The 23470-nt window shown below is 43.9% G+C and overlaps 1 protein-coding gene across 35 annotated transcripts in view; it reads left to right on the forward strand.

Annotated features, from left to right (window-relative positions):
• The window catches only part of NTNG2 (netrin G2), a 293725-nt gene that overhangs the window by 81601 nt on the left and 188654 nt on the right, over positions 1-23470 (forward strand). For 33 of the 35 annotated variants that reach the window (XM_068248878.1, XM_068248898.1, XM_068248890.1 and 30 more), the window contains exon 1: positions 13056-13621. The exons of the other annotated variants lie outside the window; for them this stretch is intronic. The gene's annotated coding sequence lies outside the window, so the exon portion shown is untranslated. Of the gene's footprint in view, positions 1-13055; positions 13622-23470 lie in introns of those variants that run through there. 35 annotated transcript variants of the gene reach the window in all.

Consider the following 23470-nt stretch of genomic DNA (forward strand, 5'->3'; position numbering starts at 1 on the left):
CAGGATCATCCACTAGGCAACCTAAGCAGGTGCTTGTGGCCCAGTAGGTGTCAAGGGGCCCACCAGCCATCTTCTCTGACCTCTCCTCACTTCATCTTACCAAAAAGACCACAAGGGGGACCCAAATATACTACCTTGCCTAGGGCCCCATTATGTCTTAATCTGTGGTGACACCTGATGTCCAAAAGACAGCTTGGGGGAGAGTGAGTCAAAATGTGGTGTCACAGCAGCCAGCATCAGACTCCTGCATGTCCAGGATCCTGTAAGAGAGAGTCAGCAGGGTGGTATGACCAATGTTGAACTGCAATACTATAGTATACTGTATATTGCATGTCTGTGTTTGTATGTATGGTTTGGGTTGGTGGAGGGGAGGGAGGGGGCAGCACAGGTTTTCTGGCCTTGGTTAAAAAAAAGAGCTGAAATGCATCAGGTTTCACTACCAAATCTGTATATTTCAAACTGTGGCATGAAGATCGGCTTTAAAGGATACCCAAAGTAACGTGTGACATGATGAGATAGACATGTGTATGTACAGTGCCTAGCACACAAATAACTAGGCTGTGTTCCTTTTTTTATTTCTCTCCCTGAAAGAGTTAAATATCAGGTATGTAAGTGGCTGACTCAGTCCTGACTCAGACAGGAAGTGACTATAGTGTGACCCTCACTGATAAGAAATTACCTTTTTATCTCTTTCTTGCTCTCGGAAGCCATTTTCTGCTAGGTAAGTGTTTTATAGTTGGAATTTCTTATCAGTGAGAGTCACACTGTAGTCACTTCCTGTCCTGAGTCAGGACTGAGTCAGACACTTACATACCTGATATTTAACTCGTTCAGACAGAGAAAGAAAAAAAGGAACACAGAATAGTTATTTGTGTGCTAGGCACTGTACATACACATGTACATCTCATCATGTCACATGCCACTTCGAGTATCCTTTAAAGTGGACCTGAACTCTTGCACAGGACAGAAGGAAAACATAGAGAAATGCACCCTGTATGTCTTTAGAGAGTTTAGCCTGTTTAATTCCCCCTCATTTGTGTCTAATCACAAGTTGTAATTTGATCTTCCCCTGTGTCACATGACTACCATGGCATACTTTAGGATTTGTATCAGCTGTAACAAAGAAATGGTTTTTTTTGTTTATAGGTTTTTATGCTGTTGTGTATCTTTTTGTGCAAAAAGGACGTTGTGAGTTCAGGTCCGCTTTAAAGTGACCCTTAAAGAGACTCCGTAACAAAAATTGCATCCTGTTTTTTATCATCCTACAAGTTGCAAAAGCTATTCTAATGTGTTCTGGCTTACTGCAGCACTTTGTACTATCACAGTCTCTGTAATAAATCAACTTATCTCTCTCTTGTCAGACTTGTCAGCCTGTGTCTGGAAGGCTGCCAAGTTCTTCAGTGTTGTGGTTCTGCTATGAACTCCCCCTTCCAGGCCCCTCTATGCACACTGCCTGTGTGTTGTTTAGATTAGAGCAGCTTCTCTCTTCTCTCTTATCTTTTACAAGCTGGATAAATCGTCCTCTGAGCTGGCTGGGCTTTCACATACTGAAGAATTACAGACAAGGGCAAAGCTGTTTGCAGGAAGAAAAGAGCAGCCTGAAACTTCAGTGCATGAGAGATGCAGGGGGGAAGAAACACACAAATGATCTCTTGAGATTCAAAAGGAAGGCTGTATACAGCCTGCTTGTGTATGGATGTATTTTCCATGTGTGGACATACTGTACATCAACCTACTTCCTGTTTTGGTGGCCATTTTGTTTGTTTATAAACAAACTTTTTAAAACTGTTTTTAACCACTTTTAATGCGGCGGGAAGCGGCGAAATTGTGACAGAGGGTAATAGGAGATGTCCCCTAACGCACTGGTATGTTTACTTTTGCGCGATTTTAACAATACAGATTCTCTTTAAGAAAAATTAGGCACTGGCAGTAGATACTGAGTATATGGCGCCTAAATACATAATAAGTGAATATGGTCAATGACATGCAAATAATTCCAGAGGGGAAAAAGACAGGCATGGGCTTCCGAATTCCGCGGAAGCTAAAATTCCGAAATTCCGCCGGAATTGGGGTTTCCGCATGGTTCCGCGGAATTCGGAAATTGCAATCCGGAATTCGGAATTCCGGCAAAATCGGAATCGGAATGAATTGACCAATCACGAGATGCGGAATGAGTTGACCAATCATAATCAGCGGAAAGTTACTGCGCTAAAATAACGGTTTCAACATTTTTTTTATCCAAATTTACAAAATACAAATCAACTTTATTAACAATAGACTGTTATCAACAGTATTGATGATCATCTTAAATTTCAGATACAAAAACGATATTTCAAATGAGCGATTGAGTAATTCCTCCTAAATTTATGGAAATCTGTTTAAAAATTACGGAAATCCGTTTAAAAATACGGAAAGTGCAATTGGCGGAATACCGCGGACTTCCACCGGAATGTAGCGGAAGCGGAATTTTGTTATGGCGGTATGCGGAATTACCGCGGAATCGGAAATTGGCTCTTCCGACCATGCCTGGAAAAAGATGCAGATTGTATGCAGCTGGAAATTGGGACAATCAATCACACTTCCTTATTATTTGGATTGGTTAGTTCCAAGCTGCATACAATTTTCATCAAGCTCTCATCCAAGCCTTAAAAGGAGCTCACAATGTAATACCTACCACAGTCATATATCCCTATTGTTAGATAATTTGTGGGGAGAACCAGTTGACCTAAGCGGTCATTTTTGGTAAGTGGGTGAAAACCAAAGTGCCGAGGGGAAACCCACACAAACAGTGTCATATTGCAACAGGATCTGGATAGGATGGCTATATGGGCACATACATGGCAGATGAAATTCAATGTTGACAAATGTAAAGTCATGCATTTTGGTCGTACCAATGGTCTAGCACCATACAAAATAAATGGGATACAGTTGGGGACATCAAACTTGGAGAAGGACTTAGGAGTACTCATTGACAACAAGTTAAATAATCGTACTCAATGCCAAGCAGCTGCAGCTAAAGCTAACAAAATTTTGGGATGCATTAAAAGGGAAATAAAAACTCGAGATGCTAGCATAATATTGCCCCTGTTTAACTCTCTAGTAAGGCCACATTTGGAATATGGAATTCAGTTCTGGGCACCACATTACAAAAAAGATATTGCAGTTTTAGAGCAGGTGCAGAGACGAGCAACAAAATTGATACGTGGGATGGAAGGTCTCACTTATCAAGAAAGGTTAGATAAACTGGGTTTATTTAGTCTAGAGAAAAGACGCCTTAGAGGGGATCTAATTAACATGTATAAATACATCAGAAGGCAATATAATAGCTTGGCAGATGAGCTTTTTGTCCCTAGGCCTTCTCAAAGGACTAGAGGACATGATCTGCGCATGGAGAAAAAACGTTTTAGCCATTTATTTAGGAAAGGGTTCTTTACAGTAAGAGTGATTAAGATGTGGAATGCATTGCCACAGGAAGTCGTTATGGCAAACTCTATACCTGCATTTAAAGGGGGCTTAGATGCTTTCCTTGCGTTGAAAGACATCCATGGCTACACTTACTAGGTAATGCCTAATGATGTTGATCCAGGGAATTGATCTGATTGCCATCTGGAGTCGGGAAGGAATTTTTCCCTTTAGGGGCTAATTGGACCATGCATTGTAAGGGTTTTTTCGCCTTCCTCTGGATCAACAGAGATATGTGAGGGATCAGGCTGGTGTTGTACTTTATACTGGTTGAACTCGATGGACGTATGTCTTTTTCAACCAAAATAACTATGTAACTATGTAACTATGTAAGGGTAGAACATACAAACACCATACAGGTAGTATCTTGGCCTACATATGAATTTGGGACCCTAGCGCTGTATGGTGAGAATGCTTTCCAATTCGTAAGTTGACATTGTTTTATCCCCTTCTATCTATGGGAGTGGAGCAGTGGTGATGCTGTATAGGCAGAGCCGGGGCAAGGTCCACCTCCAACAGAGCTGCCCAAGTGGGCCCCACACAAGGACCATAACTATGTCACTGACATGGATTCATGGCCAGTCTCTCCCCGTCATTGTTCCTCTTTAGGGGGTGGTGTATATAGTGAGCTGCTCCATAGGACTGCATTTGGCATGCAAACAGTAATCATCAGTGGTGGTGATCATTCCTCTTTATTGCTACCGTATGAGTTTTTAGGTAGCCAGGTATAGATGCTCCCAAAAACATTCTAATAAGTCAACTGGTTTCTGCCCAAACAATCCCATAGTGAAAATATTAGACTATAATTATGACAGTGAAGGATTAGATTGTGAGCTCCTCTGAAGACAGTCAGCGACTATGTGATCTGTTAAGTGCTGCAGAAGAGGTTAGTGCTATATACAGGATCTTCTAAAAAAATTAGCATATTGTGATAAAGTTCATTATTTTCAGTAATGTACTGATAAACATTAGACTTTCATATATTTTAGATTCATTACACTACAACTGAAGTAGTTCAAGCCTTTTATTGTTTTAACCACTTGCCGACCGCCCACAGCCCATGGGCGGCGGCAAAGTGGACGCCTAAAGGACCGCAATACGCCTTCAGGCGGCGCGTCCTTTAGGCATGCCGGGGGAGCGATCGCGTCATTGATGACGCGCGCTTCCCCCGGCAACTGGCTCCGCCCACCCGCCGTAACATCCCGCCGGCCATACGGAAGCGCCGGCGGGATGTTAACCCCGCGATCGCCGCTACAAAGTGTATAATACACTTTGTAATGTATACAAAGTGTATTATACAGGCTGCCTCCTGCCCTGGTGATCCCAGTGTCCGAGGGACCACCAGGGCAGGCTGCAGCCACCCTAGTCTGCACCCAAACACACTGATCTGCCCCCCCCGCCCACTGATCGCCCACAGCACCCCTCAGACCCCCCCCTGCCCACCCCCCAGACCCCTGTTTGCACCCAATCACCCCCCTAATAACTCATCAATCACTCCCTGTCACTATCTGTCAACGCTATTTTTTTTTTATCCCCCCCCCTGCCCCCTGCCCCCTCCTGATCACCCCCCCACCCCTCAGATTCTCCCCAGACCCCCCCCAGACCCCCCCCCCCCCCTGTGTACTGTATGCATCTATCTTCCCTGATAACCTGTCAATCACCCGTCAATCACCCATCAATCACCCCCTGTCACTGCCACCCAACAATCAGCCCCTAACCTGCCCCTTGCGGGCAATCTGATCACCCACCCACACCAATAGATCGCCCGCAGATCCGACATCAGATCACCTCCCAAATCCATTGTTTACATCTATTCTCTCCTCTAAACACCCACTAATTACCCATCAATCACCCATCAATCACCCCCTATCACCACCTGTCACTTTTACCTATCAGATCAGACCCTAATCTGCCCCTTGCGGGCACCCAATCACCCGCCAACACGCTCAGATTGCCCTCTGACCCCCCCTTATCAATTCGCCAGTGCATTAATTACATCTGTTCTTCCCTGTAATAACCCACTGATCACCTGTCAATCACCTGCCAATCACCTATCACCCATCAATCACCCCCTGTCACCCCCTGTCACTGCCACCCATCAATCAGCCCCTAACCTGCCCCTTGCGGGCAATCTGATCACCCACCCACACCATTAGATCGCCCGCAAACCCGCCGTCAGATTACCTCCCAAATGTATTGTTTACATCTGTTATCTTCTCTAAACACCCACTAATTACCCATCAATCACCCATCAATCACCCCCTATCACCACCTGTCACTGTTACCTATCAGATCAGACCCTAAGCTGCCCCTTGCGGGCACCCAATCACCCGCCCACACGCTCAGATTGCCCTCAGACCCCCCCCCCCACCTTATCAATTCACCAGTGCATTAATTACATCTGTCCTTCCCTGTAATAACCCACTGATCACCTGTCAATCACCTGCCAATCACCTATCACCCATCAATCACCCCCTGTCACTACCACCCAACAATCAGCCCCTAACCCGCCCTTGCAGGCAAACTGATCACCCACCCACACCAATAGATCGCCCGCAGATCCGACATCAGATCACCACCCAAGCGCAGTGTTTCCATCTATTCTCTCCTCTAAACACCCACTAATTACCCATCAATCACCCCCTATCACCACCTGTCACTGTTACCCATCAGATCAGACCCTAATCTGCCCCTTGCGGGCACCCAATCACCCGCCTACACGCTCAGATTGCCCTCAGACCCCCCCCTTATCAATTCGCCAGGGCATTATTTACATCTGTCCTTCCCTGTAATAACCCACTGATCACCTGTCAATCACCTGTCAATCACCCCCTGTCACTGCCACCCATCAATCACCCCTGTCACTGCCACCCATCAATCAGCCCCTAACCTGCCCCTTGCGGGCAAACTGATCACCCACCCACACCAATAGATCGCCCGCAGATCCGACATCAGATCACCACCCAAGCGCAGTGTTTCCATCTATTCTCTCCTCTAAACACCCACTAATTACCCATCAATCACCCCCTATCACCACCTGTCACTGTTACCCATCAGATCAGACCCTAATCTGCCCCTTGCGGGCACCCAATCACCCGCCTACACGCTCAGATTGCCCTCAGACCCCCCCTTATCAATTCGCCAGGGCATTATTTACATCTGTCCTTCCCTGTAATAACCCACTGATCACCTGTCAATCACCTGTCAATCACCCATCAATCACCCCCTGTCACTGCCACCCATCAATCACCCGCTGTCACTGCCACCCATCAATCAGCCCCTAACCTGCCCCTTGCGGGCAATCTGATCACCCACCCACACCAATAGATCGCCCGCAGATCCGACGTCCGATCACCTCCCAAGTGCAGTGTTCACATCTGTTCTCTACCCTAAACACCCACCAATTACCCATCAATCACCCCCTGTCACTGCTACCTATCAGATTAGACCCCTATCTGCCCCTAGGGCACTCAATCACCCGCCCACACCCTCAGAATGCCCTCAGACCCCAGCCCTGATCACCTCGCCAGTGCATTGCTTGCATCTATTCCCCCCTCTAATCACACCTTGAGACACCCATCAATCACCTCCTGTCACCCCCTAGCACACCTACCCATCAGATCAGGCCCTAATTTGCCCCGTGTGGGCTCCTGATCACTCGGCCAAACCCTCAGATCCCCCTCAGACCCCCTTCCGATCACCTCCCCAGTGCATTGATTGCATCTATTTTCCCCTCTAACCACCCCCTGAGACACCCATCAATCACCTCCTGTCACCCCCCTAGCACTCCTATCCATCAGATCAGGCCCAATACAACCTGTCATCTAAAAGGCCACCCTGCTTATGACCGGTTCCACAAAATTCGCCCCCTCATAGACCACCTGTCATCAAAATTTGCAGATGCTTATACCCCTGAACAGTCATTTTGAGACATTTGGTTTCCAGACTACTCACGGTTTTGGGCCCGTAAAATGCCAGGGCGGTATAGGAACCCCACAAGTGACACCATTTTAGAAAAAAAGACACCCCAAGGTATTCTGTTAGGTGTATGACGAGTTCATAGAAGATTTTATTTTTTGTCAAAAGTTAGCGGAAATTGATTTTTATTGGTTTTTTTTCACAAAGTGTCATTTTTCACTAACTTGTGACAAAAAATAAAATCTTCTATGAACTCGCCATACACCTAACGGAATACCTTGGGGTGTCTTCTTTCTAAAATGGGGTCACTTGTGGGGTTCCTATACTGCCCTGGCATTTTAGGGGCCCTAAACCGCGAGGAGTAGTCTAGAAAACAAATGCCTCAAAATGACCCGTGAATAGGACGTTGGGCCCCTTAGCGCACCTAGGCTGCAAAAAAGTGTCACACATGTGGTACCGCCGTACTCAGGAAAAGTAGTATAATGTGTTTTGGGGTGTATTTTTACACATACCCATGCTGGGTGGGAGAAATTTCTATGTAAATGGTCAATTGTGTGTAAAACAAATCAAACAATTGTCATTTACAGAGATATTTCTCCCACTTAGCATGGGTATGTGTAAAAATACACCCCAAAACACATTATACTACTTCTCCTGAGTACGGCGGTACCACATGTGTGGCACTTTTTTACACCCTAAGTACGCTAAGGGGTCATTTGTGGGGTTCCTATACTGCCCTGGCATTTTAGGGGCCCTAAACCGTGAGGAGTAGTCTGGAAATCAAATTCCGCAAAATGACTTGTGAAATCCTAAAGGTACTCATTGGACTTTGGGCCCTTTAGCGCAGTTAGGGTGCAAAAAAGTGCCACACATGTGGTATCGCCGTACTCGGGAGAAGTAGTACAATGTGTTTTGGGGTGTATTTTTACACATATCCATGCTGGGTGGGAGAAATAACTCTGTAAATGGACAATTGTGTGTAAAAAAATGAAAAAATTGTCATTTACAGAGATATTTCTCCCACCCAGCATGGGTATGTGTAAAAATACACCCCAAAACACATTCTACTACTTCTCTTGAGTACGGCAATACCACATGTGTGGCACTTTTTTGCAGCCTAACTGCGCTAAGGGGCCCAAAGTCCAATGAGCACCTTTAGGCTTTACAGGGGTGCTTACAAATTAGCACCCCCCAAAATGCGAGGACAGTAAACACACCCCACAAATGACCCCATTTTGGAAAGTAGACACTTCAAGGTATTCAGAGAGGGGCATGGTGAGTCCGTGGCAGATTTCATTTTTTTTTGTCGCAAGTTAGAAGAAATGGATTCTTTTTTTTTTTCTTTTTTTTTGTCACAAAGTGTCATTTTCCGCTTACTTGTGACAAAAAATAATATCTTCTATGAACTCACTATGCCTCTCAGTGAATACTTTGGGATGTCTTCTTTCCAAAATGGGGTCATTTGGGGGGTATTTATACTATCCTGGAATTCTAGCCCCTCATGAAACATGACAGGGGGTCAGAAAAGTCATAGATGCTTGAAAATGGCAAAATTCACTTTTTGCACCATAGTTTGTAAACGCTATAACTTTTACCCAAACCAATAAATATACACTGAATGGTTTTTTTTTTAATCAAAAACATGTTTGTCCACATTTTTCGCGCTGCATGTATACAGAAATTTTACTTTATTTGAAAATTGTCAGCACAGAAAGTTAAAAAAATCATTTTTTTGCCAAAATTCATGTCTTTTTTGATGAATATAATAAAAAGTAAAAATCGCAGGAGCAATCAAATAGCACCAAAAGAAAGCTTTATTAGTGACAAGAAAAGGAGCCAAAATTAATTTAGGTGGTAGGTTGTATGAGCGAGCAATAAACCGTGAAAGCTGCAGTGGTCTGAATGGAAAAAAAGTGGCCGGTCCTTAAGGGGTAGAAAGACTGTGGTCCTCAAGTGGTTAATATTGATGATTTTGGCATACAGCTCATGAAAACTCAAAATTCCTATCTCAAAAAATTAGCATATTTCATCCGAACAATAAAAGAAAAGTGTTTTTAAAACAAAAAAAGTCAACCTTCAAATAATTATGTTCAGTTATGCACTCAATACTTGGTTGGGAATCCTTTTGCAGAAATGACTGCTTCAATGCGGCGTGGCATGGAGGCAATCAGCCTGTGGCACTGCTCAGGTGTTATGGAGGCCCAGAATGCTTCGATAGCGGCCTTAAGCTCATCCAGAGTGTTGGGTCTTGCATCTCTAAACTTTCTCTTCACAATATCCCACAGATTCTCTATGGGGTTCAGGTCAGGAGAGTTGGCAGGTCAATTGAGCACAGTAATACCATGGTCAGTAAACCATTTACCAGTGGTTTTAGCACTGTGAGCAGGTGCCAGGTCGTGCTGAAAAATGAAATCTTCAACTCCATAAATACATAATAATAATAATAATAATATTGTAGGGACATCAGACTATGATATGATTAGGCTATGAGCTCCTCTGTGGACAGTCTGTGACATGACTATGTGATCTGTAAAGTGCTGCAGAAGATGTCAATGCTATATAAATACATAATGATAATATTATGGTAGGACATTAGACTATGACTATGACAGCATTATACTGTGATCTACTCTGGGGACAGTCAGTGACATGACTGTACTTTTTAAAGTGCTACAGAAGGTGTCAGTGCTATATAGATACATAATAATATTTTGGTAGGACATTAGGCGCACTATTTACTCATTTTAAAATACATTTTTTAGTTCAGGTTATTCATAAGGTTACAAACCAGTAAGGAAGGGGTTGAGGTTAGGCCCTAGTCAAGGGTGATTAATGTTTGGCTTTAGGAATAAATGCAGCCATTAGAAATGGTACAGGAGGCTGTGATTGGTTGCACTGAAGAACACATCTGTAAGAGCTAATTCATAAAACTGTTGCCCAGGGGTCACCATAGCTACAGGGGACAGTTATTTAAAATGTGTATGCAGCTTTACACTAAACATGCATACGCAGGCTCTATTGATGTTTCCAGTCAGGATTTAGAGATGTTGCGAACATAGAATTTTCTGTTCATGAATGGCGAACCTCCAAAAGCTGTTCGCGAACAGGCGAATCTGGTGAACTGCCATAAACTTCAATGGGCAGGCGAATTGTAAAACCTACAAAGACTGTTTCTGGCCACAAAAGTAATGAAAAAGTTGTTTCAAGGGGTCTAAAACCTGGACTGTGGCGTGCTGGAGGGGGATCCATGCCAAAATCCCACCAAAAATTACGGCGTTGACGCAAAGTCGGGTGTAAATCCCTGTAGGGCAGAAATCACATTATGCACAGCTCTGGGTGTCAGTGGGCTGTGGAGTGTCACACACACAGAAATGCAATAGTACTATCAGAATAAAGTGAAATAATAATGCACTGGAGTGGTTCTGTGCCTGTAACTTAATGAGACAACAACAATAGCAGTAGTGTGCACACAGCTCTGGGTGTCAGTGGGCTGTGGAGTGTCACACACACAAAAAAACAAAACAGGAGACCGATGTGCTGTTTGAAGTGCTTTCCCAGCAAGTGAGAAACAAAAATTCAGGCCTAGCTAATGCTTTCCCTACCTATCTGCAGAAAGTCTGTCCCTGCTCTCACTAACAGTCAGCAGCCAGCAGAGAACGAATCCAATATGGCCACTGCAACTGCTTTTTGATAGGGGGGTGGGGGGCCAGGAAGGGGTGCTAGCTGATTGGCTGCCATGTGTCTGCTGACTGTGAGCTAAGGGGTCAAAGTTTAGCTAAATAAAGATGTATAGGGGGCAAATTGAACACACCAAGGGTTGGAGCAGCTGAGGACAGGGCGCTGTACACAAGACCCTGCTGCACACGGAATAGGGACTGTCTACAAATCTTTGTCTACAATACTTTGTATGCTTCCTTCTCAGTGACTGAACAGATGCAGTCATTAGAACAATTGTGCAAGGAGCAGAAAGCTTTTTTTTCTCTGCACCCTTGTCAGTCTCTCAGGACATGGAAAGAAAGTTTTTTGTTCCTGGACTGCCTGTGGTTTGAAATGCCTCTGACAGCACCCATCCTGACCTGCCCGCTCAGAGGCTGGAGCCTCCTCAGCCTCTTTGTCAGCCTGTCCCTGTGTATAGGTCAATGAATTTTCCAAAGAAGGTCAGCACAATGTCAACCAGGAACCATCAATTGTATTGTTCTATCACCACAATACAATGATCTGGCTAATTTCCAATAAACACCTTTGTTGCCTCGAAGGGTCCCCTTTTGTAAGGCACAGGACAGTAGACAGTACCAATGATGTGCTATCTTTTTGACTTTTGTTACAAATTCAATAGAGCCTGAAATTGAGCCAATCAAAACCAGCGGCAATTGCATCTGATTGGCTCAATTCCAATGCTGTATGAAAGCTGTAAAAAAGTTGGCGAATCAGCATCTGTGCCTAGGGCAGGGGTCTCAAACTCAATTTACCTGGGGGGCCGCAGGAGGCAAAGTCAGGATGAGGCTGGGCCGCATAAAGAATTTCACAATCGCGGCGCATCGCCGTCTCTGCCCGCCCCTCTCACTCTTCCTTCACAGAGAGGGGCGGGGAGAGGCGGCGATCCTTGCAGCGATTGACGTCAGGAGGGGCATAGCTGAAGCTGAAAGCTCTGCCCCTTCCATGAAATGCCAGCGGATTGCCCCCCGGGCGATTTGGGGGCTCTGCAGCCCCCGTTTAGCGGTGGGGATGCGGCGGATTACTTGGGAGCACTGAAGCGAACTATAAGGAAACTGTTGCCCGCGAGGGCCACAAAATATTGTATCGAGGGCCTCAAATGGCCCGCGGGCCGCGAGTTTGAGACCCCTGGCCTAGGGCCAGGTGGTCCAACGATCTGTCCTACAGAATCCTTTTTGGCTGGTTGTTAGTCCTCTCACTACAGGTTTCCTTTAAAGCGGAACTGTAGATACAGTTTAAACACACTGTTTTACCTACCTGGGGCTTCTGCAAGCCCCCAGCAGCCGTCCTGTCCCGCCCTGGTCCTTCACGAGCCTCCGTTCCCCCACTTGTAAGTGGAGGCCAGTGCAGCCCTGCCATGCATATCTTTTCTTCGCGTTCCCCGTTGCAATTGCGCTATTGGAACGCGAAGAACGGATGCGCGCGGCCAGAGCGGCGCAGTGGCCTGGCGGCGAAACCAAAAGTAGCTGACGGCGGAAGAACAAAGGCTTGTTGAGGACCGGCGCGGGACAGGACGGCTGCTGGGGGCTTGCAGAAGCCCCAGGTAAGTGAAACATTGTGTTTAAACTGTATCTACAGTTCCGCTTTAAGAGTTAAGAAGAACGTTCCTGAGAAACTGCATTAAAAAAAAAAACAACAACAAAAAACAAACTTCATCAATCTCTCCTAGGCAGCGCTTGGAACAGTATACCCCCAGGTTTGATAAATAGCTCATCCTCTCGCTGTCGGTCCCCAGCGTGTGCTGTGCGATGTGATGAGATCCTTGTTCCAAAAAAGAAAATATACAGATGTCTGGCAGATGAAGGAAATGGGGGGATTAATAGCTGACGGTCCCCTTCCCACATTAATTAAGCAGCAGAGGTCAGGGGGGAGAGCCGACGCCCTGCTGTAGGGGGGAGAGAGAGGTGTGGTGGTGCTGAACTGATAGTACTGCTGCTTCTTCTGCTGCTGCTGGAGGGGGAGTGACGTCCCGGGAGCTGTCCGCCCAGTGTGGTGCTGAAAGAGCTGTCCGCCCAGCGTGCTGAGGAAGGAGCTGTCCTCCCAGCGTGGTGCTGAAAGCAGACGCTTCACTCCTGACTCTCTCTCCCTACCCCCTTCCCTCTCTCACTATCTCTCGGTGGCCGGACTGGCTGGCTGGATGGGGGGAGATCTAGAGGAAGTTCCGCAGCCCGGATCTCACGCCCGTGGGATGATTGAAAGTGATGGCTGGAGGATTTAGCTGGCGGCATTAGCTCGCAGGAGGCAAGGGAAGAGATTTTGCAAAGCCTCTTGCCATCTGCCCTTGGCTGGAGCGCGGGGAGGGGATTCCCAGTCGCCCTGCCCGCCTAGGCTGCCAACCGGACGGCAGAGAGGGAGAGAAAAAAAGTTTACTCGCTGCTGGATGGGGCTGGGGCGCTGCTGTTGGATGGGGGGCGCATCGCGGAGAGCACGGGACTGAGATTTTGATTCGGATTTGTCTTTATCCTGTCTTGTTCTAAACGGAAACCCACCACGCAGCTGAGGAGAGGAATGCCAGCCTTGCCTGCAGGTAAGAAGGGGGCCCCTCCACTCAGATGTGGACATGAATCCCAGCCACTGTCACCAACTCTGACACCCCCTCCCCATACCACCAGCACTACCAACACCCCCCTAAAGCATCCCACCAGGTGCCCCCCCCCCCCCCCCCTCCCAGGGAGTCATCACACAGCACATGTTCTCTGCACATAGCGATACTCACATCAATTCACACTCAGGCATTGCTTTATTCATCTGACATTATCTTCCCAAGTAGTGTTGGGGGTAGACGATCACCGACTGACCAGTGCTGAAGGGAGATGTGCTGTCTGCTCCTCACCCACTTTTGGAAGGGGTTTCAAAGTCAAATTAACAGATCTGACCATATGCTGAAGTGCTAGTTATGTCAAAAGTATAGTTAAAGTTTTGAATCTATCTATCTATCCCTATTCTATCTATCTATCCATCCATCCATCCATCTATCTATCTATCTATCTATCTATCCCTATTCTATCTATCTATCTATCTATCTATCTATCTATCTATCTATCTATCTATCTATCTATCTATCTATCTATCTATCTATCCATCCATCCATCCATCCATCCATCCATCTATCTAATCTATCCCTATTTTATCTATCTATCTATCTATCTATCTATCTATCTATCTATCTATCTATTTATTTAGCTATCTATCTACTCATTTATTATCTCTGTGTAAAAATATATCCATGTATTTTTATCTATCTCACAATCTATCTAAGGAGTATCTATATATGTAACTAGTACCTACCTATATGATCCTGTCACATTTAGGACATACTTGGGTACAGTAGATGTGTGAGTTAACTATTGACACAGCATCTTAAACCTAACTGGTACTATCTATCTATCTTGGAGCATGCTTGCATCCAGGTCCATGCATGGTGCTAATGTTAGATTACAACTCCTGTAGAGTATGGTCTGATGGGAACTATCTATCTTTCTCAATCTCTCTAGCTAGCTTTTTTTTTTTTTTAGATTTTATATGCATGCACTAGCTATTCATTTCATGTCTGTCCATCTTACTCCATGTATCATCCTCTCCATCTCTCTTTCTCTCTCTGCTCTGTACACATTACCCCACATAGCTAACACTAATAAGCACTCACAAGTTATATAGTCACTCTACTGACTGTAAAACATACAGGAATTTCTATATGCAGCCTACACTCTCACTGAACAGGAGACATACATGTTTCATGAACATCAATTACATTATAAAGATCAATATTAGAAAAAAAACCCAGCAATATTCCTTTAAAAAAAAAATCACTAATAGTAAAATCTTCAACATCATGTATTAAATGTAATATATATGCACGTCATTGTTTAAAAATGCATACTTATAGCCTTATTAAAAAAAAGTGCCATGAAATAATAATGAGCAAAGGATAGTCACCCCTAGCAACAGATCATATTTAATATTGCTGGTGTAGTTGTGGAGGTGTCCTTGAAGTATTATCCTAAGTTATCAGAGTTTGCCCACTTGCCCACTGTATGGATTACAGAGGCACTACAAGTTCAAGAACAGACAGGAGGATAGTCAGACTGCATGGGCATTAATTTAATGTAATATCTGTATTACTCTCTTAAAAATGCACCACCTAGTAGTTATCAGATGCATGGCCCTTTAAATTATGTAAGTTAACTCTGTAGCCTTTGGAAGGTGTATGTGAATTTAGGGTAATGAGCCTCTATAGCCCCCCCCCCCCTCCTCTGGCAGCGATAGGGGGGTCTGCGCCTTATTTAGAGGAATGTGCAGTGAATGGGACTTGGGATATAAGCAGCAGACATTGTATTGGGGGGTTTGCAGTCTTCACAAAGCACCCAGGCTGCCTTGATGGAGCTGTAATACCAGATTAGTTTGTGTGTGAAGCTCTCCTGCCCCTCTCTATGATACCAATAGTAGATCAGTTCATAGAAACATTTGCAGTGCAAGCAGATTCTTCCCCAGATTGACAAATAAACAGCGGCTCTGCTACTTGATCTGCATATTAAGTTATTTTATTACATATTCTGATTTGCATTCATCATTCCGGTACAGTCATTTCTGCTGCTCTCTGAGTTTTCTAAACTATTAGCAGCACCCTCTGTGCACGGCTCACTCCCACCACAGCATCTTACAATTACTCCCTGGCAGCAATATATCACACACAGATAGACCCATACATAAATATAATGTACAGAGATAATTAGAGAGACATACTGAGAGACGTTACAGAGATAGACGGAGGACAAATTATGTTTCTGAGAACTATGCAAGATATGTATGAATACAGACAGATATGCAGGGGCTAGACAGATGGATAGATAGGTAGGTAGATAGAAAGATAGATAGATAGATAGATAGATAGATAGATAGACAGATAGATATGCAACTATGGGATAATAGACAGATAGATAGATAGATAGATAGATAGATTAAAAAGTTTGGGATAGAGAAATAGATAGATGGTAGATAGACAACTATGGTATAGGCAGATAGATAGATAGATAGATAGATAGATAGATAGATAGATAGATAGATAGATAGATAGATAGATAGATAAAACTATGGGATAGATAGATAGATAGATAGATAGATAGATAGATAGATAGATAGATAGGTAGATAGATAGATAGATAAAACTATAGTATAGCTAGATGGATAGATAGATCGATTGATAGATAGATAGTTATATGCTAGATAGGCATGGGACATGGGATAGATAGATAGATAGATAGATAGATAGATAGGTAGATAGATAGATAGATAGATAGATAGAAAGATAGATAGACAGGCAGACAGCGACATTATGAATATTCTGTATACAGTATATAGAGAGAGCATATGCTTACATAGAGCAAGATAGATAAATACATAGATAGATTTGCGGTAGATATCCAGATACATAGACGGATCCAGTTAGGAGATAGATAGAAAAATAAGATAGATAATTATATAACTATGGGACAGACAAGCACTAGGATAGACAAGATACTAGACAAGATACTAAGAGAGATATACATGAGACTACATTCACAAATATATTCATGCATACACGTGTATATGTAACAGAGTGGTTGAAATATCGTTAGATAGATAGATAGATAGATAGATAGATAGATAGATACCACATGACTAGATGGAGAGATGCACAGAAAATAAAATAATGCAGAGAGATAAATTGTACCTTCTGTAAGTCAGTCCAATACCTAAAATACTACCTAATCCTTCAGCATAATAATAAATCACTGCGCCAGGAATGTGTGTCACATTTAAAATATTTATATGATTTAACTCTGTAATCAGGCTCCCTACTGAAGGCAATAATTCTGCGGGAACTCATTCGGCTCAGCATTCCAGAAGTAAGTTTAGAGCTAAAGGCAACTTTTACGAACACAAACCTCACACAAATCTTCCCCACTCACGCGAAATTAACTTTGCATATTTATCGGTGCCCTATAATAACAATAAAGATGTGGGGGAAAAAAGGAAACTTAATTACATTGATTAATAAAAAGCAGTCCATGTAGAAAGAACATTTTATAGCACACTGAATTTATTATACCCTGTTAAAAACGCTGTTGTCTTCCCTCTTTTATAATGTAGCTAGCCTCCTGTCCACTAATTTCATAGAGTAACAAAGGGCGACCACCTCCATGTAGCCCTGTCCCTTTATCCCACATAATGGTGTGAAGTCAGATTTGGGAAACAAGACGTTCGTTTATTTCTTTACTGCTCCTTTTGTCAAAGCAATGCATCATTGTTGAAACATCATTAGTGGAAGTTACCCAACACTTATTTTTAACTTAGTAAACACGATAATCCCCCTCAGTTTAGCAGATTTGATATAATAAGGCAGAGTAATGTGTTTGTCCCTTTAAAGATAAATGTGGAGTCTTGTATGATGATGCTGCTGCTTATCTTTAATGCTGGGTACACACAATGCGTTTTTTTTTGGTCGATTTCCCGTTCGATCGATTTTTGATTTGTTTTTCCGCTCGATTTCCCGCTCAATTCTCGTATCTTGTCTTATCAATTTCCATTCACTTCTATGAGAAATCGAGGTGTAAAATGATCAAAAGTAATATCGGACATGATGGAAATGCAAAAACGTATCCTGTGTGCCTAGCATAAGTCCACCTAGTCCTAGCTGGTAAGGTACTTAGGCCCTGATTCAATTAACTTTTATCCTGAGTTTTCTCAAATGAGATCATTTCTTATCAGTTTCTCATCTTATCTTCAGCACCTAGCAATAAGTACTAAAATAAAGGCAAAAGGATCGTATCAAGCTTATTCTGAGTGTTTTCTTTCTTGCTGGGGGGATTAAAATAAACCTGAAAAACAAAAAAAAAGTGCCCCTGGGGGGTACTTACCTCGGGAGGGGGAAGCCTCTGGATCCTAAAGAGGATTCCCCATCCTCTGCAGCAGAGGGGCAGTGCTGGGTCCCCCATACTGCCCCCCCTCCCCGAAGATCTCCTTGTCGGCAGTTATCAGCATTTGCACATGCGCAGTAGCGGCTCTCCACTCGGGCTTCGGTGGAATTGTTTGAGCCCAATCGGGTCCACTCGACTGCGCAAGCACAAGCCATTTGCGCCTGCGCAGCACAGCCGGCCCAATCGGGCTCGTATATTTCCGTTAGCTAAAGAACTCTTTGAAAGGTTTATCCAAACCGCCATAAGAACAATTGGACTGAATTTTAGCAGATGCCCAAATCAAGAATTCTGATTGGTCACTGTGAGCAACCTCTGCAGTTTTTCTCCAGTCTTCCATCCACGGGTGTTGATCCATTTGCCTCCCTGTTGTTTTATTGACTTATATTTTGGCAAAGTAACTTCCTTTTGTTATGTGTGAGAGGGTAACGGGAATGCATTAAAGGACCACTCCTGCAAAAAAAAGTATGCAGTTACAATCTGACAGGAATGACAGGTTTTGGACTAGTCCATCTCCACATGGGGGATTCTCAGGGTTTTCTTTCTTTCCAAATGCATTTCCTAAAACTGCCAACATAGTAAGATACCAGCCAGCCTCCGTATTCACTTGTACACTATTTTGTCAGTTAAAGTTAGTAACTGCTGTTCAGGAAATGCTTTTACAAACAAAATAAACCCTGAGAATCCCCCATGAGGAGATGGACTAGATCAAAACCTGTCGGTTCTGTCAGATGTTAACTGCTTATTATTTTTGCTGGAGTTGTCCTTTAAGCCTCTGGTAGCCTAAATAATTTTACTGGAATATGCAGCAGATCGGTAATCAGACATTGTAACTTTTTAATGACAGGCCTCTCACTGTAAAAAGTTCATTTGAAATTCACCTGGGGGCTGCTATTTTGATTAATCATTTGCCATTTTCAGGTAGAAAGTATTGTCAGGGAAGGTGAAACGTACCGTCTAGGAAGATTTGCACTATAGCATTATATACAAGGAAATATATTCTTATGTCCACTTACCAGATTCTGATTAGATGGCAGGGATGAGTCAGCAATATCGGGTACCTTGGTAAAGCAACACAAGACTGTAGCAGCAGTCAGTGTATTCAGTGTTCTGAATCCTTCCTGTCACTAGAGGCTGCTGTTGGGAGACAGAGGATAGGTTACTCATTCAGACACAACACAACAGTGGCCTCTAGTGGCCATATGGAGCAATAAGTCACTCCTTAGCAAGACTGCTTTAGGTCTGGAAGTCTTGGAGTCCCTCTAATTAATCTTTTTTGCTGCTACTCTACAGTGGACAGAAAGTAAAGCCAAGGTTTTGCTGGTTAATAAGCAAGCAGTATAGGGAGTTTAGTTGCCCCAGTATGGCTAGTATAGTGCCCCAGTATAGCTAGCGTAGTGCCCAGTATAGCTAGTATAGTGCCCCAGTATAGCCAGTGTAGTGCCCCAGTATAGCTAGTATAGTGCCCCAGTATAGCCAGTGTAGTGCCCCAGTATAGCTAGAATAGTGCCCCAGTATAGCTAGAATAGTGCCCAGTATAGCTAGAATAGTGCCCAGTATAGCTAGAATAGTGCTCAGTATAGGTAGGTAGTGCCCAGTATAGCTAGTTTAGTGCCCCAGTATGGCTAGTATAGTGCCCCAGTATAGCTAGTATAGTGCCCCAGTATAGCTAATATAGTGCCCCAGTATAGCTAATATAGTGCCCCAGTATAGCCAGTATAGTGCCCCAGTATAGCCAGTATAGTGCCCCATTATAGCTAGAATAGTGCCCAGTATAGCTAGAATAGTGCCCAGTATAGCTAGAATAGTGCTCAGTATAGGTAGGTAGTGCCCAGTATAGCTAGTTTAGTGCCCCAGTATGGCTAGTATAGTGCCCCAGTATAGCTAGTATAGTGCCCCAGTATAGCTAGTATAGTGCCCCAGTATAGCTAATATAGTGCCCCAGTATAGCTAATATAGTGCCCCAGTATAGCCAGTATAGTGCCCCAGTATAGCCAGTATAGTGCCCCATTATAGCTAGAATAGTGCCCAGTATAGCTAGAATAGTGCCCAGTATAGCTAGTATAGTGCCCCAGTATAGCTAGTATAGTGCCCCAGTATAGCCAGCATAGTGCCCCAGTATAGCGCACAGTATAGCTAGTAGAGTGCCCCAGTATAGCTAGTATAGTGCACAGTATGGCTAGAATAGTGCCCAGTATAGCTAGAATAGTGCCCAGTATAGCTAGAATAGTGCTCAGTATAGGTAGGTAGTGCCCAGTATAGCCAGTATAGTGCCAGTATAGTGCCCCCAGTATAGCCAGTATAGCGCATACCATATACCATAGCGAAATAAAAATGTTCTGTGTTTCTTTGTCTGTGTTTTAAAAAATGTCACTAAAATTAGTAATAACTAATGCTATCCAGTGCAGCTGCTAATATACATGTCCCAATAAGGGGCTTATTAATAAGACTTGCGATTTGCAGATTGCCCCCCAAAAAAGCTGGCTGTTATTTCTGCAGATCGTCCTATTTATTAAAGTAGTAATCAGCTGAATTGCTCCCTCTTTTGGAAGGGATCTCCATTTTGCAGTTACTTTGCAATATGGCCTGATCTCCAATTTATAGATACCCAAATAGCATTCACCACTGTGGACAACTCGAATAATTTAAAGGACGCCTGAACTGAAAAATCAAAGTATAGTTAATTATGGTACTCTGTCCCTTTTAGGATCACTTACCTTCCTGCGCTCTCGTTTCTATCCTGGGTTGCTCACAATCCCTGCAATCTCTTCTCTTCTATTTGTTTGCAGGGCAGTCAAATACATTTTGCTGGAAGTTCCCCATCTTCATCTAGGCTACCGTAGTGTAACCACAGCCACCAATAAGAGCATTTTACTGAGCATGTGCAAGTTCACAAACCACTCATGGCCAGTAAAAGGATTTGCTCATGTATTATTAGTTTATTACTTTAGTTTATTTAACTTTATTTATAAAATGCTAACATATTAAACAGGGCTCTAACAATACTTAGTGCTACACAGGGACATTTTAACATTCAACAATGGTACACAAAATAATAATGTAACAATGTAGGGATAAGTATAGCAGACGAGTCACTGAGCCCATATGGTGGAGGAGAAGAGCACACTGGGAGAAGAGCCTTGCCAAATAGGCTTACAATCTAAGCGTTGAGGGAGATGGACGATGTAAACATAAGGGGCAGTCCAAGGAAGAGGGTGGAGCTATAAAGATAGGGGGTAAACAATGCAAAACAGATGGGTGCATGTAAGAAAGAAGATATACACACATGCGCGCGCACACACACACACGCGCGCGCACACACACAAACACACACACACACCTGATGAAAACACTGATGCAGGAATGTCATAGAGTAACCACATTGCCACGTCCGATTTTGATAAATTTTAACATGGCCACGCGATACAATGTTCTAGATTTCTTTCCAATTCAAGAATTCCGTTTTTTTCTGATTGATTGTAACATTTGAAACATCTAACCATTGTATAACACAGGTGTGATCAATTTTTCCCGCTGTGGAATTTTGTGCGTCTAAAACAAGAAATTGACAATCTATCCTACACCATTCACTTTTCATAAAAATTCATTAGAACATTTAAATTAAAGGTTGGAAATCCGATCAGATTTCTTGCTAGAATAGAAAAAAAAAAACCTTTCTATTTTTTTGTACAACTGATCGTTTTTATAATCCTAGTTTTTATTGCTGTCTCTCATTTTCCGTCCCCGGGAATAACTAGTGCATAAGTACAATTTACAAGGAGGGAAGAGGGAACATTTTACCGTAGCGGCACAAGCTTAAAGCAGGGTCCATCACAAACTGCAATTAGTTTCCTATCAGTATAAACACTGAGTAACAGCTTTTACTGTAAGTACAATCCAGTATTTTGAAATGGGCCTAAAATCAATTATAGAAGTATAGTGCATGCATGGTCAGTGCAATCTCAGGACATTTTAATGGGTAAATTAATGTGGAAGTCTGGAGACAGTCTGTCCAATCCAGAAACCAGCTTCTGAAAGAGAAAAACGCAAAATGTAGGAGCAAGCTTTGATTTTAACAGATCCATGACAATCTGGCTCCTGGGATTGGTCCAGTCCTGTTTTCTTCACCCTATTTCACACTTGTTTGTTTTTTTTTAGCTGCATATTGTGGGGAATATGCATTACGCATAGTAGCGTAGCTTCGAAGCTATGGGCCCCAGTGCGTGTTGAACATTGGGCCCCCTCAAGCACTCTGTACATAACAATTGATATTTAGCACTAAAACCTGCCAAGAACAGCTGCAGTGCCAGAGAGGAGTATGCTGGGGAGGAGAACTGTCTATTAACGGGTACAATTAATCATAGCACATATAGAGGTGATCATTACCAGCTTAGCGCTAATAAGGAGCTAATAAAGCGGTTGAAGGACAGCCCCTACTGGGCCCCTCCGGCCCAGGGGCCCTGGTGCGGTCGCTACCTCTATATCCCTATTGCAATGTCACTGCGTACACAATACACTGCGCTACTCATCCTTTTATTACCTGGTTGGGTTTGCAGTGGCAACTTCCTGTGCTGTCAGATGCAGCTTGGCTGGACTGTGAGCTGTTCAGACTCTTTTCCCTATTAAAGTGAACCTCCGGACTAAAAATCTGCTCAGCAGAACTGAAAAGTCTTGGTGTTTCTTTAACAGTTTCACAGCATCAGAACTTTGTTTTTCTTACCATAGCATCATTTTTAGCTGCATTTTTACCTAAGCTCCACCCATCAAAGAAAAAAAGCCTGGGCTTTTTTTCCCTCACGCTGTGCAGAGCATGATGGGATTTCCTATGTTGTTATTCACTTTGCCTAGCAACTGGGAGAGGTGCTCAGGACACAGGACAGTTGGAACTGTGTCTCATGCTCCCTGTCACCTCCTTTCAACCAAAAAGATGGCTGCCATCATGAAATCAAACATTTGCCTGTTCTTTTAAAACAGTGGGGGTAAGAGATTATATTACCTATCTATTTTAATTAACATAACTAATGTAACTTAATGACAGTATGTTTGTTTAACCTCCTTGGCGGTAACCCCGTGTGTGACACGGGGTAAGCCGCCGGAGGGTGCCGCTCAGGCCCTGCTGGGCCGATTTACTTCATTTTTTTTTTTTGCTGGACGCAGCTAGCACTTTGCTAGCTGCGCCAGCACCCCGATCGCCGCCGCGCGCCCGATCGCCGCTATCCGGTGCGGCGCGGCCCCCCCCCCCCCCAGACCCCGAGCGCTGCCTGGCCAATCAGTGCCAGGCAGCGCCGAGGGGTGGATCGGGTCTCCCAATGACGTCCCATGGCGACGGGGGAAGCCCTCCAGGAAATCCCGTTCTTTGAACGGGATTTCCTGATCGCCTATCGCCGGAGGCGATCGGCGGGGCTGGGGGGATGCCGCTGAGC

Source organism: Hyperolius riggenbachi, chromosome 8, assembly GCF_040937935.1.
Source record: "Hyperolius riggenbachi isolate aHypRig1 chromosome 8, aHypRig1.pri, whole genome shotgun sequence".
Classification (NCBI taxonomy): Eukaryota; Metazoa; Chordata; class Amphibia; order Anura; family Hyperoliidae; genus Hyperolius; species Hyperolius riggenbachi.